The following is a 12,389-nucleotide window of genomic DNA, read 5'->3' as shown; positions in this document are numbered from 1 at the left end:
GTAATAAGAATAAGAATAATATGTAACCCTTACCTATTGTGAGGAATAAGTGAAGGAATAGAAATAAGTTATTAGAGCAATGTCTGGTGTTATGGACAGAATTACGCCCCTCCCCCCAATTCATATGTTGAAGTGAATAAGTCTCTACCTCAGAATGTGACTGTATTTGGAAATAGAGTCTTTAAAGAGGTGATTCAGATTAAACAAGTTCATATGGGTGAGACCCTAATCCAATATGACTGGTGTATATAAAAAGGAGGAAAGACACCAGGGTACACACACCCACAGAGGAAGGGCCATGTGAGGAAACATCTAGAAGGCGGCCACCTGCAAGATAAGGAGAGAGTCCTCAGGAGAAACTGAACTTACTAATGCCTCCATTTTGGACTCCCAGCCTCCAGAATTGTGAGGAAATTTCTGTTGCTTAAGCCCCACAGACTGTGGTATTTCATTATGGCAGCCCTAACAGACTTATACCTGTGGCCCTACTAGGTAGTTAAAAATGTTGATTCTTACTATCACTTGTTCTTTATTAATAAATTTGGATACTAGGACTATTTTGTGGAATTGCATTTAGGACTAAGATGATATAAGAAACCCGAGTTCTACTTTTGGCTCTGAATCTGTGGCAGCATCAGCTTGTCAGGACATACAAGTCCTATGTGCTCTCCATCTTTTTGTGTTGATGTTTTCTCTCTTCTGGTTGACAGTGGTAGATTGAACACATGTGGCTTTCCCTGGATCCCTCAGCCGCATTCAAAAGATAATAAGGGGATTTTCTTTTAAAGGTATAAAGAAAACAGGAGAGAAAAAAAGCAACAAAAAACTTGGAAGCTGGAAACAAACGGATCGAGGAAAACTGAATGAGCAGATGACCTCAGACATTGAACCCTAACCTGTCCACGGGAGGGTGCAGAAGCAAGCTGGTAGGCACGCAGAGCTGAAGAGTGACTTGAAAATCAGCAGCATCAAGGATCGATGAAAGTGTGTGTGTGTGTGTGGTGTGGTTGTGTGTGTGTGACGGGGCGGGGGTGGGGTTAGGAGTTGAGGGGTGTGTGTGGTGGCTAAAAACCAGAAGACTGGTTGAAGATCTCTTTAACACAGTTAAACCCTTAGACCCCCTCTCTTACTTCTCTAAGCTGATAGCTGTCCCTGCCCTAGAAGTAGAAGACAGAAATTGACTTTCTGGCAAGAGTGAGACAAAGGGATTCTGGATTGGGGGACATCTAGTTGGTGGGCAGGTATAAGGTACTGAAAATGGGGGATTTTAATGACAATCCACATATTGAATTCCAAGACACCCTCACCACCTTCCCCCTTAGGTTCTGAGAAGGCCGGCCATCAGGCTTGTAGTCTCCAGGCTAGAGATTAGAAGAGCCTTCTTTAAGAAACCTGCCCACCCTACGAGAGAAGAGATGGAGGTACTGCCATTTTTTATTCTGACCCGCCTGCCATGAATTCTATCCATCCACCAGCTCTGCTCGTGTGCCTTCCAGCCTCCATATCGCTTTCTTAGTATCCTGCTCTTAAAAATGTGCTGACAGCTCAGAGTTGGCTGAAGACACTTGAAGAAAACCTCTAACCTGAATATTGGAGACTCAAACTAACAAACACCAATAAAAAGGGAATTTGTAGGAAAGAGAAATAATGTAGGGACAAGGAACTTAACAGAGAAAAATAGCTATCATTAATATCCTCATACAGAGGGGAGACTATTGCAGCCACAACATAAGAACAGCTTTTATTATTACAAGGAATATTCATGAAAGAGAACTTTTGGAAATCTAAAAATATGGTAGCAAAAGAGAAAAGATCAGAAGAAGAGCTTGCAGATACCAAACCAAAAAAAAAAAAAAAGTGTGCAAAAAGAGTGAATACCTTATTGTTCAACTATGAATAAAATTCACCTGGTCATTTTGATGCCACCAGATATTATGATACAAATATTTTAAGAGGATGGGGGAAGTGAAGTTTATGGGGAATGTGTGTGTATGTGTGTTTGTATGTGTTTTTAGGAGGGATAAGAGAACTGAATCCTTGTCATCCATAGCAAGAAGTGAAGACATAATACCTAAAATGGAGAAGTAATCACGGAAGCATGTTATTAAGAAATGCAGAGATAAATAAGCAAAGAGACTGCTAGAAGGTTCACAGCAGTTGTCTCTGGGTAGTGGGAACGATTGTTGGAGTGTGATGAGTATGGCAGGCTGGCTGATTTACCTTTAATAATAAGCCTTGTAGAAATAATTAACTTTGAAAACCGTCTACATATTGTTTAATTTGAAATTAAAATTTAAAAAGACTAGACATAGCGGTTGGCACAGTGTCTGGCACATAGTAGATATTCTATATAACATCATCGGTTTTCTAATTTTATTATTTTATGATTCATTCTTGTTATTTTGACTCTTCGAATGTTGTTTATAATATTCCAGGGAGCGTTCTTTTTTTTTTTCAAAACTTTATTTTGTATAGCAACAGAGACACTTATCAGGAAGTTTTTAAGGCATGTTTTCCGGTGAGAATGGAGTAGGCATCCTGCCTTCTTTGTGACCAGCCCACCTATCCCACTGCTGATGAAACCAAGTTCAGGATGTATTCAGCTCCCTTTGCTTAGCCAGGGTCTGGAGTGAGATGGGTCCAGGAGGGGATAGAGGAAGTCCAGCGGTCTTATTCATATGGACCCAATGCATCAGCTGGAGCTTCTATAAATTGATGGAGGAGAAACAGAGGACAAGAATCTTAGCATCTCAGCTTTTGGTCAGGTAGAGAGTTGGCAGTTCTGATGCTTTATGCACCTGCACCTAATTTGCTTCCTTGGTCTTTTTAAGTGGGAGCCCATTAACACCTCAAGACTGATGGCTCTCGTTTTACATTCTGATTGAATGTACATTCGCATAATGGAATGTGTGCTGTGACTGCTTCCCTAGAAAAGCTGCCCTATTTATTCAGCCACCCTGGAGAAAAGAGAGAGATTTTTCTTGCAGAGGCAAGAAATAGCCACAAGCTGCTATTAAATATCTTGGAGTTATAACTTTTCAAATGTTATTCATTTATGCTACCTTATAACATTATATGTTACATTAATATGTAACATTATACAGTAGTGGAAGGACCCATATTATTGTTATTCTCACTTTGCAGATGAGAAAACTGAAGTACAGAGGTGATATGCCTACTTGATTTCAAATCCTGAGTCCTCTCTACTGTACCAGATAATTCTTTTCTTTTCCTTTTTTCCTTTTTTTTTTTTTTGCTTATTTCCATGTGGATCAAACCCAGAGATCTGAGCCAGCACAGAGGAATATAAAGATAGTATGACATGTTAAGACCCCATAAAAGAAGACACTAAGGGTAAGGTAGAGGTTTGGCCAATGGCCTGAGCCGATCAAAACATGCCCTGGAGAGTTGTCTCTTGAGCAGGCTAGCAGTAAGAGCTGAGAGAAGGCTTCTACTCCAGTGAGATGCCCTGGTTCTAGGAGTGGAATTGCAGAGGTGAGGGCTGCAGGAATAGTCACAGGCAGCAGAGTTCCTGTCATCATAGAGCACAAATCGGGGATGGCTGGGCAGAGGAAAAAATATAGGTTTCATCTCTCTTGATAGCATTCATCAAATGGTGGAAGCTGATAAGGATTCTGAGCTGGAGGCCAGGCTCAACAGGAAGAGTGCCATGGTCAATTTGCAGCATCACCAAGGGCTCGGGAGGGTTTTGAAAGCTGTTGCTAAGTGTTTGTCATCCCTGGGCAGGAGTCTCTGTCAGATGCTCCCTCCCGAATGATAGGGTTGTCCTTTGAGCTGTGTCACCAGGAAGGGCACAAAGGTCCCATCCGTCAGAGAGTCAACAGGTGGCTACTGCACAGCCATCACAGTGGCGCTCAGTCTTGGCTAGCCACCGGATTCAGTAATGGCACTTTACAAAAATATACACATTTGGGCCTCACCCCTATTATTCTCATTCCTTGGACCTGGAGTGGAGCCCAGAGTCAATATTTTTTAAAACTCCAAAGTATATTTTGATGCCCATTTAAAATAGAGAAAAATGTATAACCAATTTTGTGTAGGGCATGATCATACCTATTGGGGGGTGTGTACATGTTGGGGGGTGTTTTATAACCTTTTTTCACCCCATCAATGAGGGAGGGAATCTAGGCCTAGGGTTTGGAAGGTATCCAAACTTACAGCACTGGAAGCTGAGCTCTAGAGGAGTTTATTAGACGAGTAAACTCACAGCCCAGGGAAGGAGGACACTGTAGCCCTGCAGGATCACATGAAGGGTGCAGAATGCCCCCGGGGGAGCAGAGTGAACCAGCAGGGACTGTGGGGGGCAAGTTTTGTAACAAATAAGAAAAGGGTGAGGTGACTGCTGGTTCCTGTGGGAGGATGTGATTGGACTGTTCGAATAATCCTGTGGGCTGTCAGGAAACTGAGACCCGTCAGGCTGAGGACTGGGTGGGATGCAGCTGGCTCCGCTGATAAGAGATAGGCCTGGTGAAAGCAGTGGAACTCACAGTTAGGACTTTGGGGTACTATGGGGCTCAAAGATTTCAAGGCAGCACATGACGTTTTAGGCTTTGCAATACTGTCGCAGGGGTAGGGGGAGATGAGATGATAAAAATGAGCATGACAGAAATGGTCCCCAGGAGTCCAGAGGAAAACAAAGAAGGGTACACAGACCATTGCCTGTAGTGATAAATGCTAAGATATGAGAGTTGGGGACTGGGGCCAGGTAAATAGGGTAGCTAGGATAATGGTTTAGTTTTTGTTTTAACAAAACAAAGCCCTCCTCCTAACCCTCACATTCAACCAGAAATGTGAGGGTTAAGAGAAGTTGTTAGTATCCAGATCTTCCTGGCCCCAAAGCTCAAGCCCCTCTCTCCACTGCAGGAGTGGCTTCTCCTTCTAGATGTGTCACACTTATTAGCACAATGCTTTGCACATGGTAGAGACGCAACAAAAAACATTTTTTGTATGAATACATTCCTTAGAGCAAGTTTAAAGGTATGTGGTAAGACTCAATCAAAGATAAGTAATATTCATGTTTGTTAAGTTGAGGAAATGAAGGCTTTTTTATCTTAAACTGGGCACCTCTTGTGTATTTGCAGTCATTCTGCTGGGCATTGGGGATACAAAGAAGAGATGTGGTCTTTGGCTCATTGAGGTTATATTTCACTGGGGACACACACACACACACACCACAAAAAAAAACAATGCCAAATGGTGACAAGTGCTCCTCTAAAGGAAATGAACAAGGCACAGAAAGAGAAAAAGTAGGGGAGAAGTACCTACCATGGATAGGTGGTGGGAGTTGGGCTAGGTCTTTCTGGGTACCATTTATAGCCTGAAAGTGTAAGAAAGAACCCTGTATGTGAAGTGGACAGACCTCTTTTGCAGGTAGAGTAACTATTATGTGTAAGCATTCTGAGGTGACAGAAGCTTAGATTATCTGGGAAAATGAAAGGCAACTCATATCAGAATTGCAGAGAGCAAAGGGAAGAAGGATAAGAAGTAGCAGCAAAGGTTAGCAAAGATACATTGACCATGATAAGGAGTTTGGATTATTTTCTGAATGCAATGGAAAGTTTGAAGGGTTTTTAAGCAGAGGAGTACCATAATCTAATTTACATTCTAAGAAGATCGCTCTGGGTGATATTGTGATAGATTATAGGCACAGGGAATAAAAAAGTAGCAAGCAACCTTTGAGTCAGTTATGAGTTATGGTAAGAGAGAATGGTTGATGGTCCCATCCAGGTGACAATGGAGGAGGGAGAACTTGGATAACCTTGAGATATAATGTATTTCAGTGGTAGAATCAATAGAAATTGCTAGTGGATTGGATGGAAATGTGAGTAAGGAATCCAAACTGGCACCTAGGTTTCTGGCTTGAGCGAAAAGGTTGATGGTGATGCCATTTTGTACACGTAGAAGACTGTGGAAGAATGAGGTTTGACAGGTAGTCATCAAGGGCTCTTAGACCATCTAAAAATTAGTAACTTGCTTGAGGCCATAGAGCTAGAGAGTGACAGAACCTGAATTAGAATCGATCCTGTGATTCCATTATGCTTGTAAATAAATCATTACAAATTGCCATGGTTTAATCTTGGCAAAGAGGGAAATAATTTCATTATGATTTATAGGCGATTACATTAAGCTGCAATTAAGCCTTTGCTCTTTCAAAAATAAATGTAAAAAAAAGAAAAAATAGGGAGAGGACTGCTAGAATAGTTTATCAATGTGCACTTATTGACCAATGTTTATGCGTATGGCGTTGCTAGGTAATGCCAATATTTTCAAGACATGGCTCCTGCCTTCAAAAAGCTCATAGTGCAATTCAGCAGTTTCCAAAGTATTATATACCAAGAGATATCTGTGAGTGTTATATGAGAATATGGGCAATCAGTTAAAGAGAGAGCCTTTTATCAATTAACATATTTTGTGAGAACTGAGAGGAAAGAAATATGGTTATAGCACTTTCTAAGCTTATTTGACCTAATAATCTTTATTTGGCAGATCTTTGTCTTGCAACATTATAACATACTTGTGCTTCACAGAACAGAGTTTGGGACAACTTTATCCAGTTGGAAATATGGGAACCTGAGGCTTCCATGTGTGAAGCTATCTCTTGAACAGATCACAAGCTCTGTAAGCATAAACTTATACCACAGTAAAGGATTCTTTATATCAGTAATAACAACAACAAAAACAGTAGCTAACATTCACTCGGTTGTCATTCTACAAATACCAGTTGAGCCTCAGTCATGTGCCAGGCACTGTGCCAAGAACTAGGGACATAAGTGGCAAGAAGCCAGACAAGGCTAGTATCCTTCCAGGGAACCTAGAGTCCAGTGAAAAGATGATGTTAAAACTCAATCTGGATGAGAGCCAACACAGCCATAAATAAATAAATAAATAAATAAATAAATAAATAAAATTTTTTTAAAAGGCAAAATTCCTTTAAAAAAAAAAAAAACTCAGTCTGGATGAGTGCAGCTAACAGCAGCTGTGAGCGGGCAGGCACCAGCCCTCCCCAGCCCTCTCCCCCATTCTTCTCTATATCCATGTCAGCTGCTGAGCTCTTCTGAAGGGCTGCTCATGGTTGACTTGGATGAAGGCAGAGGCCTTTCCCACAACTGCCACAGGGGAGCATGGAGCCAGGGGATCAGGACCCTGTCATTTAGCTTGGGGTCCTTGATCAGGATGTATAATGGACCTACCTTATACAAAGTAGTAAACACAGAGAATTAGGCAAAATGAAGAGACAGAGGAATATGTTCCAAATGAAAGAACAAGACATAACCTTGGAAAAAGAACTAAATGTAGTGGACATAAGCAATCTACTGAATAAAGAGTTCAAGGTAATGATCATAAAGATGCTCATAGGGGCTTCCCTGGTGGCGCAGTGGCTGAGAGTCTGCCTGCCGATGCAGGGGACATGGGTTCGTGCCCCAGTCCGGGAAGATCCCACATGCCGTGGAGCAGCTGGGCCCATGAGCCATGGCTGCTGAGCCTGCATGTCCGGAGCCTGTGCTGTGCAACGGGAGAGGCCACAACAGTGAGAGGCCCGCGTACCACAAAAAAAAAAAAAAAAAAAAAGGCTCACAGAACTCAGGTAAAAATGGAAGAACAAGTAAGAACTTTAACAAAGATTTAGAAAAATATTTTAAAAACAGAGCTAAAAGAATATAATAACTGAAATAAAAAATACCCTAGAGGGAATCAATGGTAGACTAGATGATGTAGAAGAATGGAACAGCAAACTGTAAGATGGAGTAGTGGAAATCACTGAAGATGAACAGAAAAAAGAACAAAGAATAAAAAGAAATGAAGACAGTTTTAAGAGACTTCTGAGACAACATGAAGCATACTAACATTCACATTATAGGGGTCACAGAAAGAGAACAGAGAGACAAAGGGGCAAAACTTATTTGAAGAAATAATAAGTGAAGAATTTTCCTAACCTGGGAAAGGAAACAGACATCCTAGTCCAGGAAGCATAGAGAGTACAAAACAAGATGAACCTCAAGAGAGCCACACCAAGGCACCTTATAATTAAAATGGCAAAAATTAAAGATAAAGAGAAAATCTTAAAAGCAGCAAGAGGAAAACTAGTTACATACAAAGGAACTCCCACAAAACTATCAGCTGACTTTTCAGTGAAAACATTGCAGGCCAAAAGAAAGTAGGACAATATATTCAAAGTGAAAGGAAAAAAACTATAATCAAGAATACTGTACCTGGCAAAGTTATTATTCATAACTGAAGGGGAGATAAAGAGTTTTATGGAAAAACAAAATCTAAAGGAGTTCATCACCACTAAACAGTCCTTATAAGAAATGTTAAAGGGACTTCTCTAAGCAGAAAAGGAAAGGTCACAACCAGAATTAAGAAAATATGAAAGAAAAAGATATTGTAAAGGCAAATATATAGTAAAGGGAGTGGATCAACCACTTTAAAGCTAGTATGAAGCTTATGAAACAATAGTGGTAAAATCATCTATATCTACAATAAGTACTTAAGAGATATGCAAAATTTTTAAATGTAAGATATGACATCAAAAATATAAAAAGTATAAAAAGGAAGTAGTAAAAACATGGGGCTTTTAGAATGTGTTCAAATTCAGATATCATCAACTTAAAATAGCTTTATACACAGGTCATTATATGAATTCCGTGGTAACCACAAGCCACAAGCCTATAATGGATACACAAAAAATAAAGCAAGCCAGAAAACAATTAACAAAATGGCAATAAGTACATACCTGTCAATAATTACTTTAAGTGGACTAAATGCTCCAATCAAAAGATAGAGGATGGCTGAATGGATATTTAAAAAAACGAGGCACATATATATGCCCTCTAAAAAAGACTCAGTTCATATCTGAAGACATTCACAGACTGAAAATGAAGGAATGGAAAAAGATATACCATGCAAGTGGAATAAAAAGAGCTGTAGTAGCAATACTTACATCAGACAAAATAGACTTTAAAACAAAGACTGTAACAAGAGAAAAGAAGGGCACTACATAATGATAAAAGGATCAATCTAACAAGAGAATATAATACTTATAAATACGTGCCCAACATAGAAGCTCCTCAGTACATAAAGAAACTATTAACAGATATAAAGGGAGAAATAGTAACAATAATAATAGGGGACATTAATACCCTACTTACATCAATGGATAGATCAACCAGACAAAAAATCAATAAGGAAACATTATCCTTAACAATTAGACCAGATAGACTTAATAGATATCTAAGGACATTCCATCCCAAGATAGCAGGATACACATTCTTTTCAAGTACATATGGAACATTCTTCAGGATAGATCACATGCTAGGCCACAAAACAAGTCTTAATAAATTTAAGAAGATTAAAATCATAGCAAGCATCTTTTCTGACCACAATGGTATGAGACTAGAAATCAATTGCAAGAAGAAAAATGGAAAAAACACAAACACATGGAGGCTAAACAATATGGTACTAAACACCAAGTGGGTCGTTGAAGAAATCAAAGAAAAAATTAAAAAAAAATACTTTGAGACAAATAAAAATGGAAACACAATGTACCAAAAATCTATGGGACACAGCAAAAGCAGTTCTAAGAGGGAAGTTTATAGTGATACAGGCCTATCTCAAGAAACAAGAAAAATCTCAAATAATCTAACATTACTCCTAAAAGAACAAAGTCCAAGGTTAGAAGGAAGGAAATAATAAAGTGAAAACAAATAGAGACAAAAAAATCAGAAAAGATCAATAAAACTAAAAGTTGGTTCTTTGAAAAGATAAATGAAATTGATAAACCTTTATCCAGACTCACCAAGAAGAAAAGAGGGCCCAAATAAATAAAATCAGAAATGAAAGAGGAAAAGTTACAACCAACACACAAAAGTCAAAGGATCATAAGAGATTACTATGAACAATTATATACCAAAAATTGGACAACTTAGAAGAAATGAATAAATTCCTAGAAATATACAATCTTCCAAAACTGAGTCAGGAAGAAATAGAAAATATGAACAGACCTATCACTAGTAGTGAAATTGAATCATTAATCAAAAATTCTCCCAAAAAACAAAAGTCTAGAAGCAGATGGTTTCAATGGTGAATTCTACCACACATTTAAAGAAGAGTTAATACCTATCCCTTTGAAACTATTCCAATAAATTTTATAGTTCTATAGGTCCAGGATTACCCTGATACCAAAACCAGACAAAAACACTACAAAAAAAGAAAATTACAGGCCAGTATCCCTGCCAAACATAGATGCAAAAATCCTCAACAAAATACCAACAAACCGAATTCAACAATACATGAAAAGGATCATACACCATGATTCAGAAAGATTTATCTCAGGGATGCAAGGATGATTCAATATCCACAAATCAACATGATACACCACATTAACAAGATGAGAGATAAAAATTACATGATCATAAAATCCAACATCCATTTTTGATAAAATGCTCAACAAAGTGGGTGTAGAGGGAACATACCTTAATGTAATAAAGGCTATATATGACAAATGCACAACTAACATTATGCTTGATGATGGAAAGCTGAAAGCTTTTCCTCTAAAATCAGGAAGAAGACAAGGATGGCCACTCTTGTCACTGTTGTTCAACATAGTATTGGAAGTCCTAGCCACAGCCATCAGACAAGAAAAAGAAATAAAAGGCATCTAAATTGGAAAGTAAAACTAATTGCAGATGACATGATATCATGTGTAGAAAACCCTAAAGATGTCACTGAAAATAAATGATTAGAACTAATCAGTGAATTCAATAAAGTTGACAGATACAAAATTACTATAAAAATCTGTTGCTTTTCTATACATTAATAATGAACTATCAGAGAAATTAAGAAAATAATCCCATTTACAATTGCATCAAAAAGAATAAAATACCTAGGAGTAAATCTAGCCAAGGAGGTGAAAGACCTGTACTCTGAAACTTATTAATATGTTGATAAAAGAAATAGAAGACAACACAAACAAATGGAAAGATATACTGTGTTTATGGATTGGAAGAATTAATGTTGTTAAAATGTTGACACAACCCAAAACAATCTGATTCAATGCAATCCCTATCAAAAGACCAATGGCATTTTTCACAGACCCAGAACAAATGATCTCAAAATTTGTATGGACTTGCAAAAGACCCCAAGAGCCAAAGCTATCTTGAGAAAGAACAAAGCTGGAGGTACCATGCTTCCTGATTTCAAACTATACTACAAAGACATTATAATTAAAACAGTACGGTACTGGCACAAAAACAGACATGTTGATCAATGGAACAGAATATAGAGTCCAGAAATAAACCCATGCTTCTATGATCAATTAATCTATGACAAAGGAGGCAAGAATGTAAGTGGGGCAAAGACAGACTTTTCAATAAATGGTATTGGGAAAACTGGAGAGCTACATGCAAAAAAAAAAAAAAAATGAAGCTGGTCCACTTTCTTATGGTCCACCATATTAAAAAATAAACTCCAAATGAATTAAAGACTTAAATGTAGACCTAAAACCATAAAAACTCCTAGAAGAAAACATAGGCAGTAAACTCTTGGACGTCAGTCTTAGCAATATCTTTTTGGATTTGTCCACTCAAGCAAGGGCACCCAAAGCAAAAATAAGCAAATGGGGGACTTCCCTGGTGGCACAGTGCTTAACAATCTGCCTGACAATGCAGGGGACATGGGTTTGAGCCCTGGTCCAGGAAGATCCCACATGCCATGGAGCAACTAAGCCCGTGTGCCACAACTACTGAGCCTGCGCTCTAGAGCCCACGAGCCACAACTACTGAGGCTGTGTGCCACAACTACTGAAGCATGCGTGCCTAGAGCCCATGCTCTGCAACAAGAGAAGCCACTGCAATGAGAAGCCCGAGCATGGCAACAAAGAGTAACCCCTGCTTGCTGCAACTAGAGAAAGCCCACGCACAGCATCAAAGACCCAATGCAGCCAAAAATAAATAAATTAATTAAAAAAAGAAAAAGCAAATGGGACTACATCAAACTAAAAAGCTTTTGCACAGTGAAGGGAACTATCAACAAAATGAAAAGGTAACCTACTAAATGGGATATTTACAAATGATATATCCAGTAAGGGGTTCATATCCAAAATACATGAAGAACTCATACAACTCAATATAAAAAAAACAAGCAATCTGATTAAAAAATGGGCAGGGGACCTAAGTAAACATTTTTTCCAAAGAAGACATACAGATGGCCAACAGATACATGAAAAAATGCTCAGTTATCAGGGAAATGAAAATCAAAACCGTAATGAGATATCTCTTCACACCTGTCAGAATGGCTATTATCAAAACACAGAAGTTGTGGAGGAAAAGGAGCCCTTGTACACTGTTAGTAGGAATTTAAATTGTTGCAAC

Source organism: Phocoena sinus, chromosome 1 (assembly GCF_008692025.1).
Source record: "Phocoena sinus isolate mPhoSin1 chromosome 1, mPhoSin1.pri, whole genome shotgun sequence".
Taxonomy (NCBI): Eukaryota; Metazoa; Chordata; class Mammalia; order Artiodactyla; family Phocoenidae; genus Phocoena; species Phocoena sinus.
The sequence above is the reverse complement of the archived record's forward strand: the minus strand, read 5'-3'. Positions refer to the sequence as shown.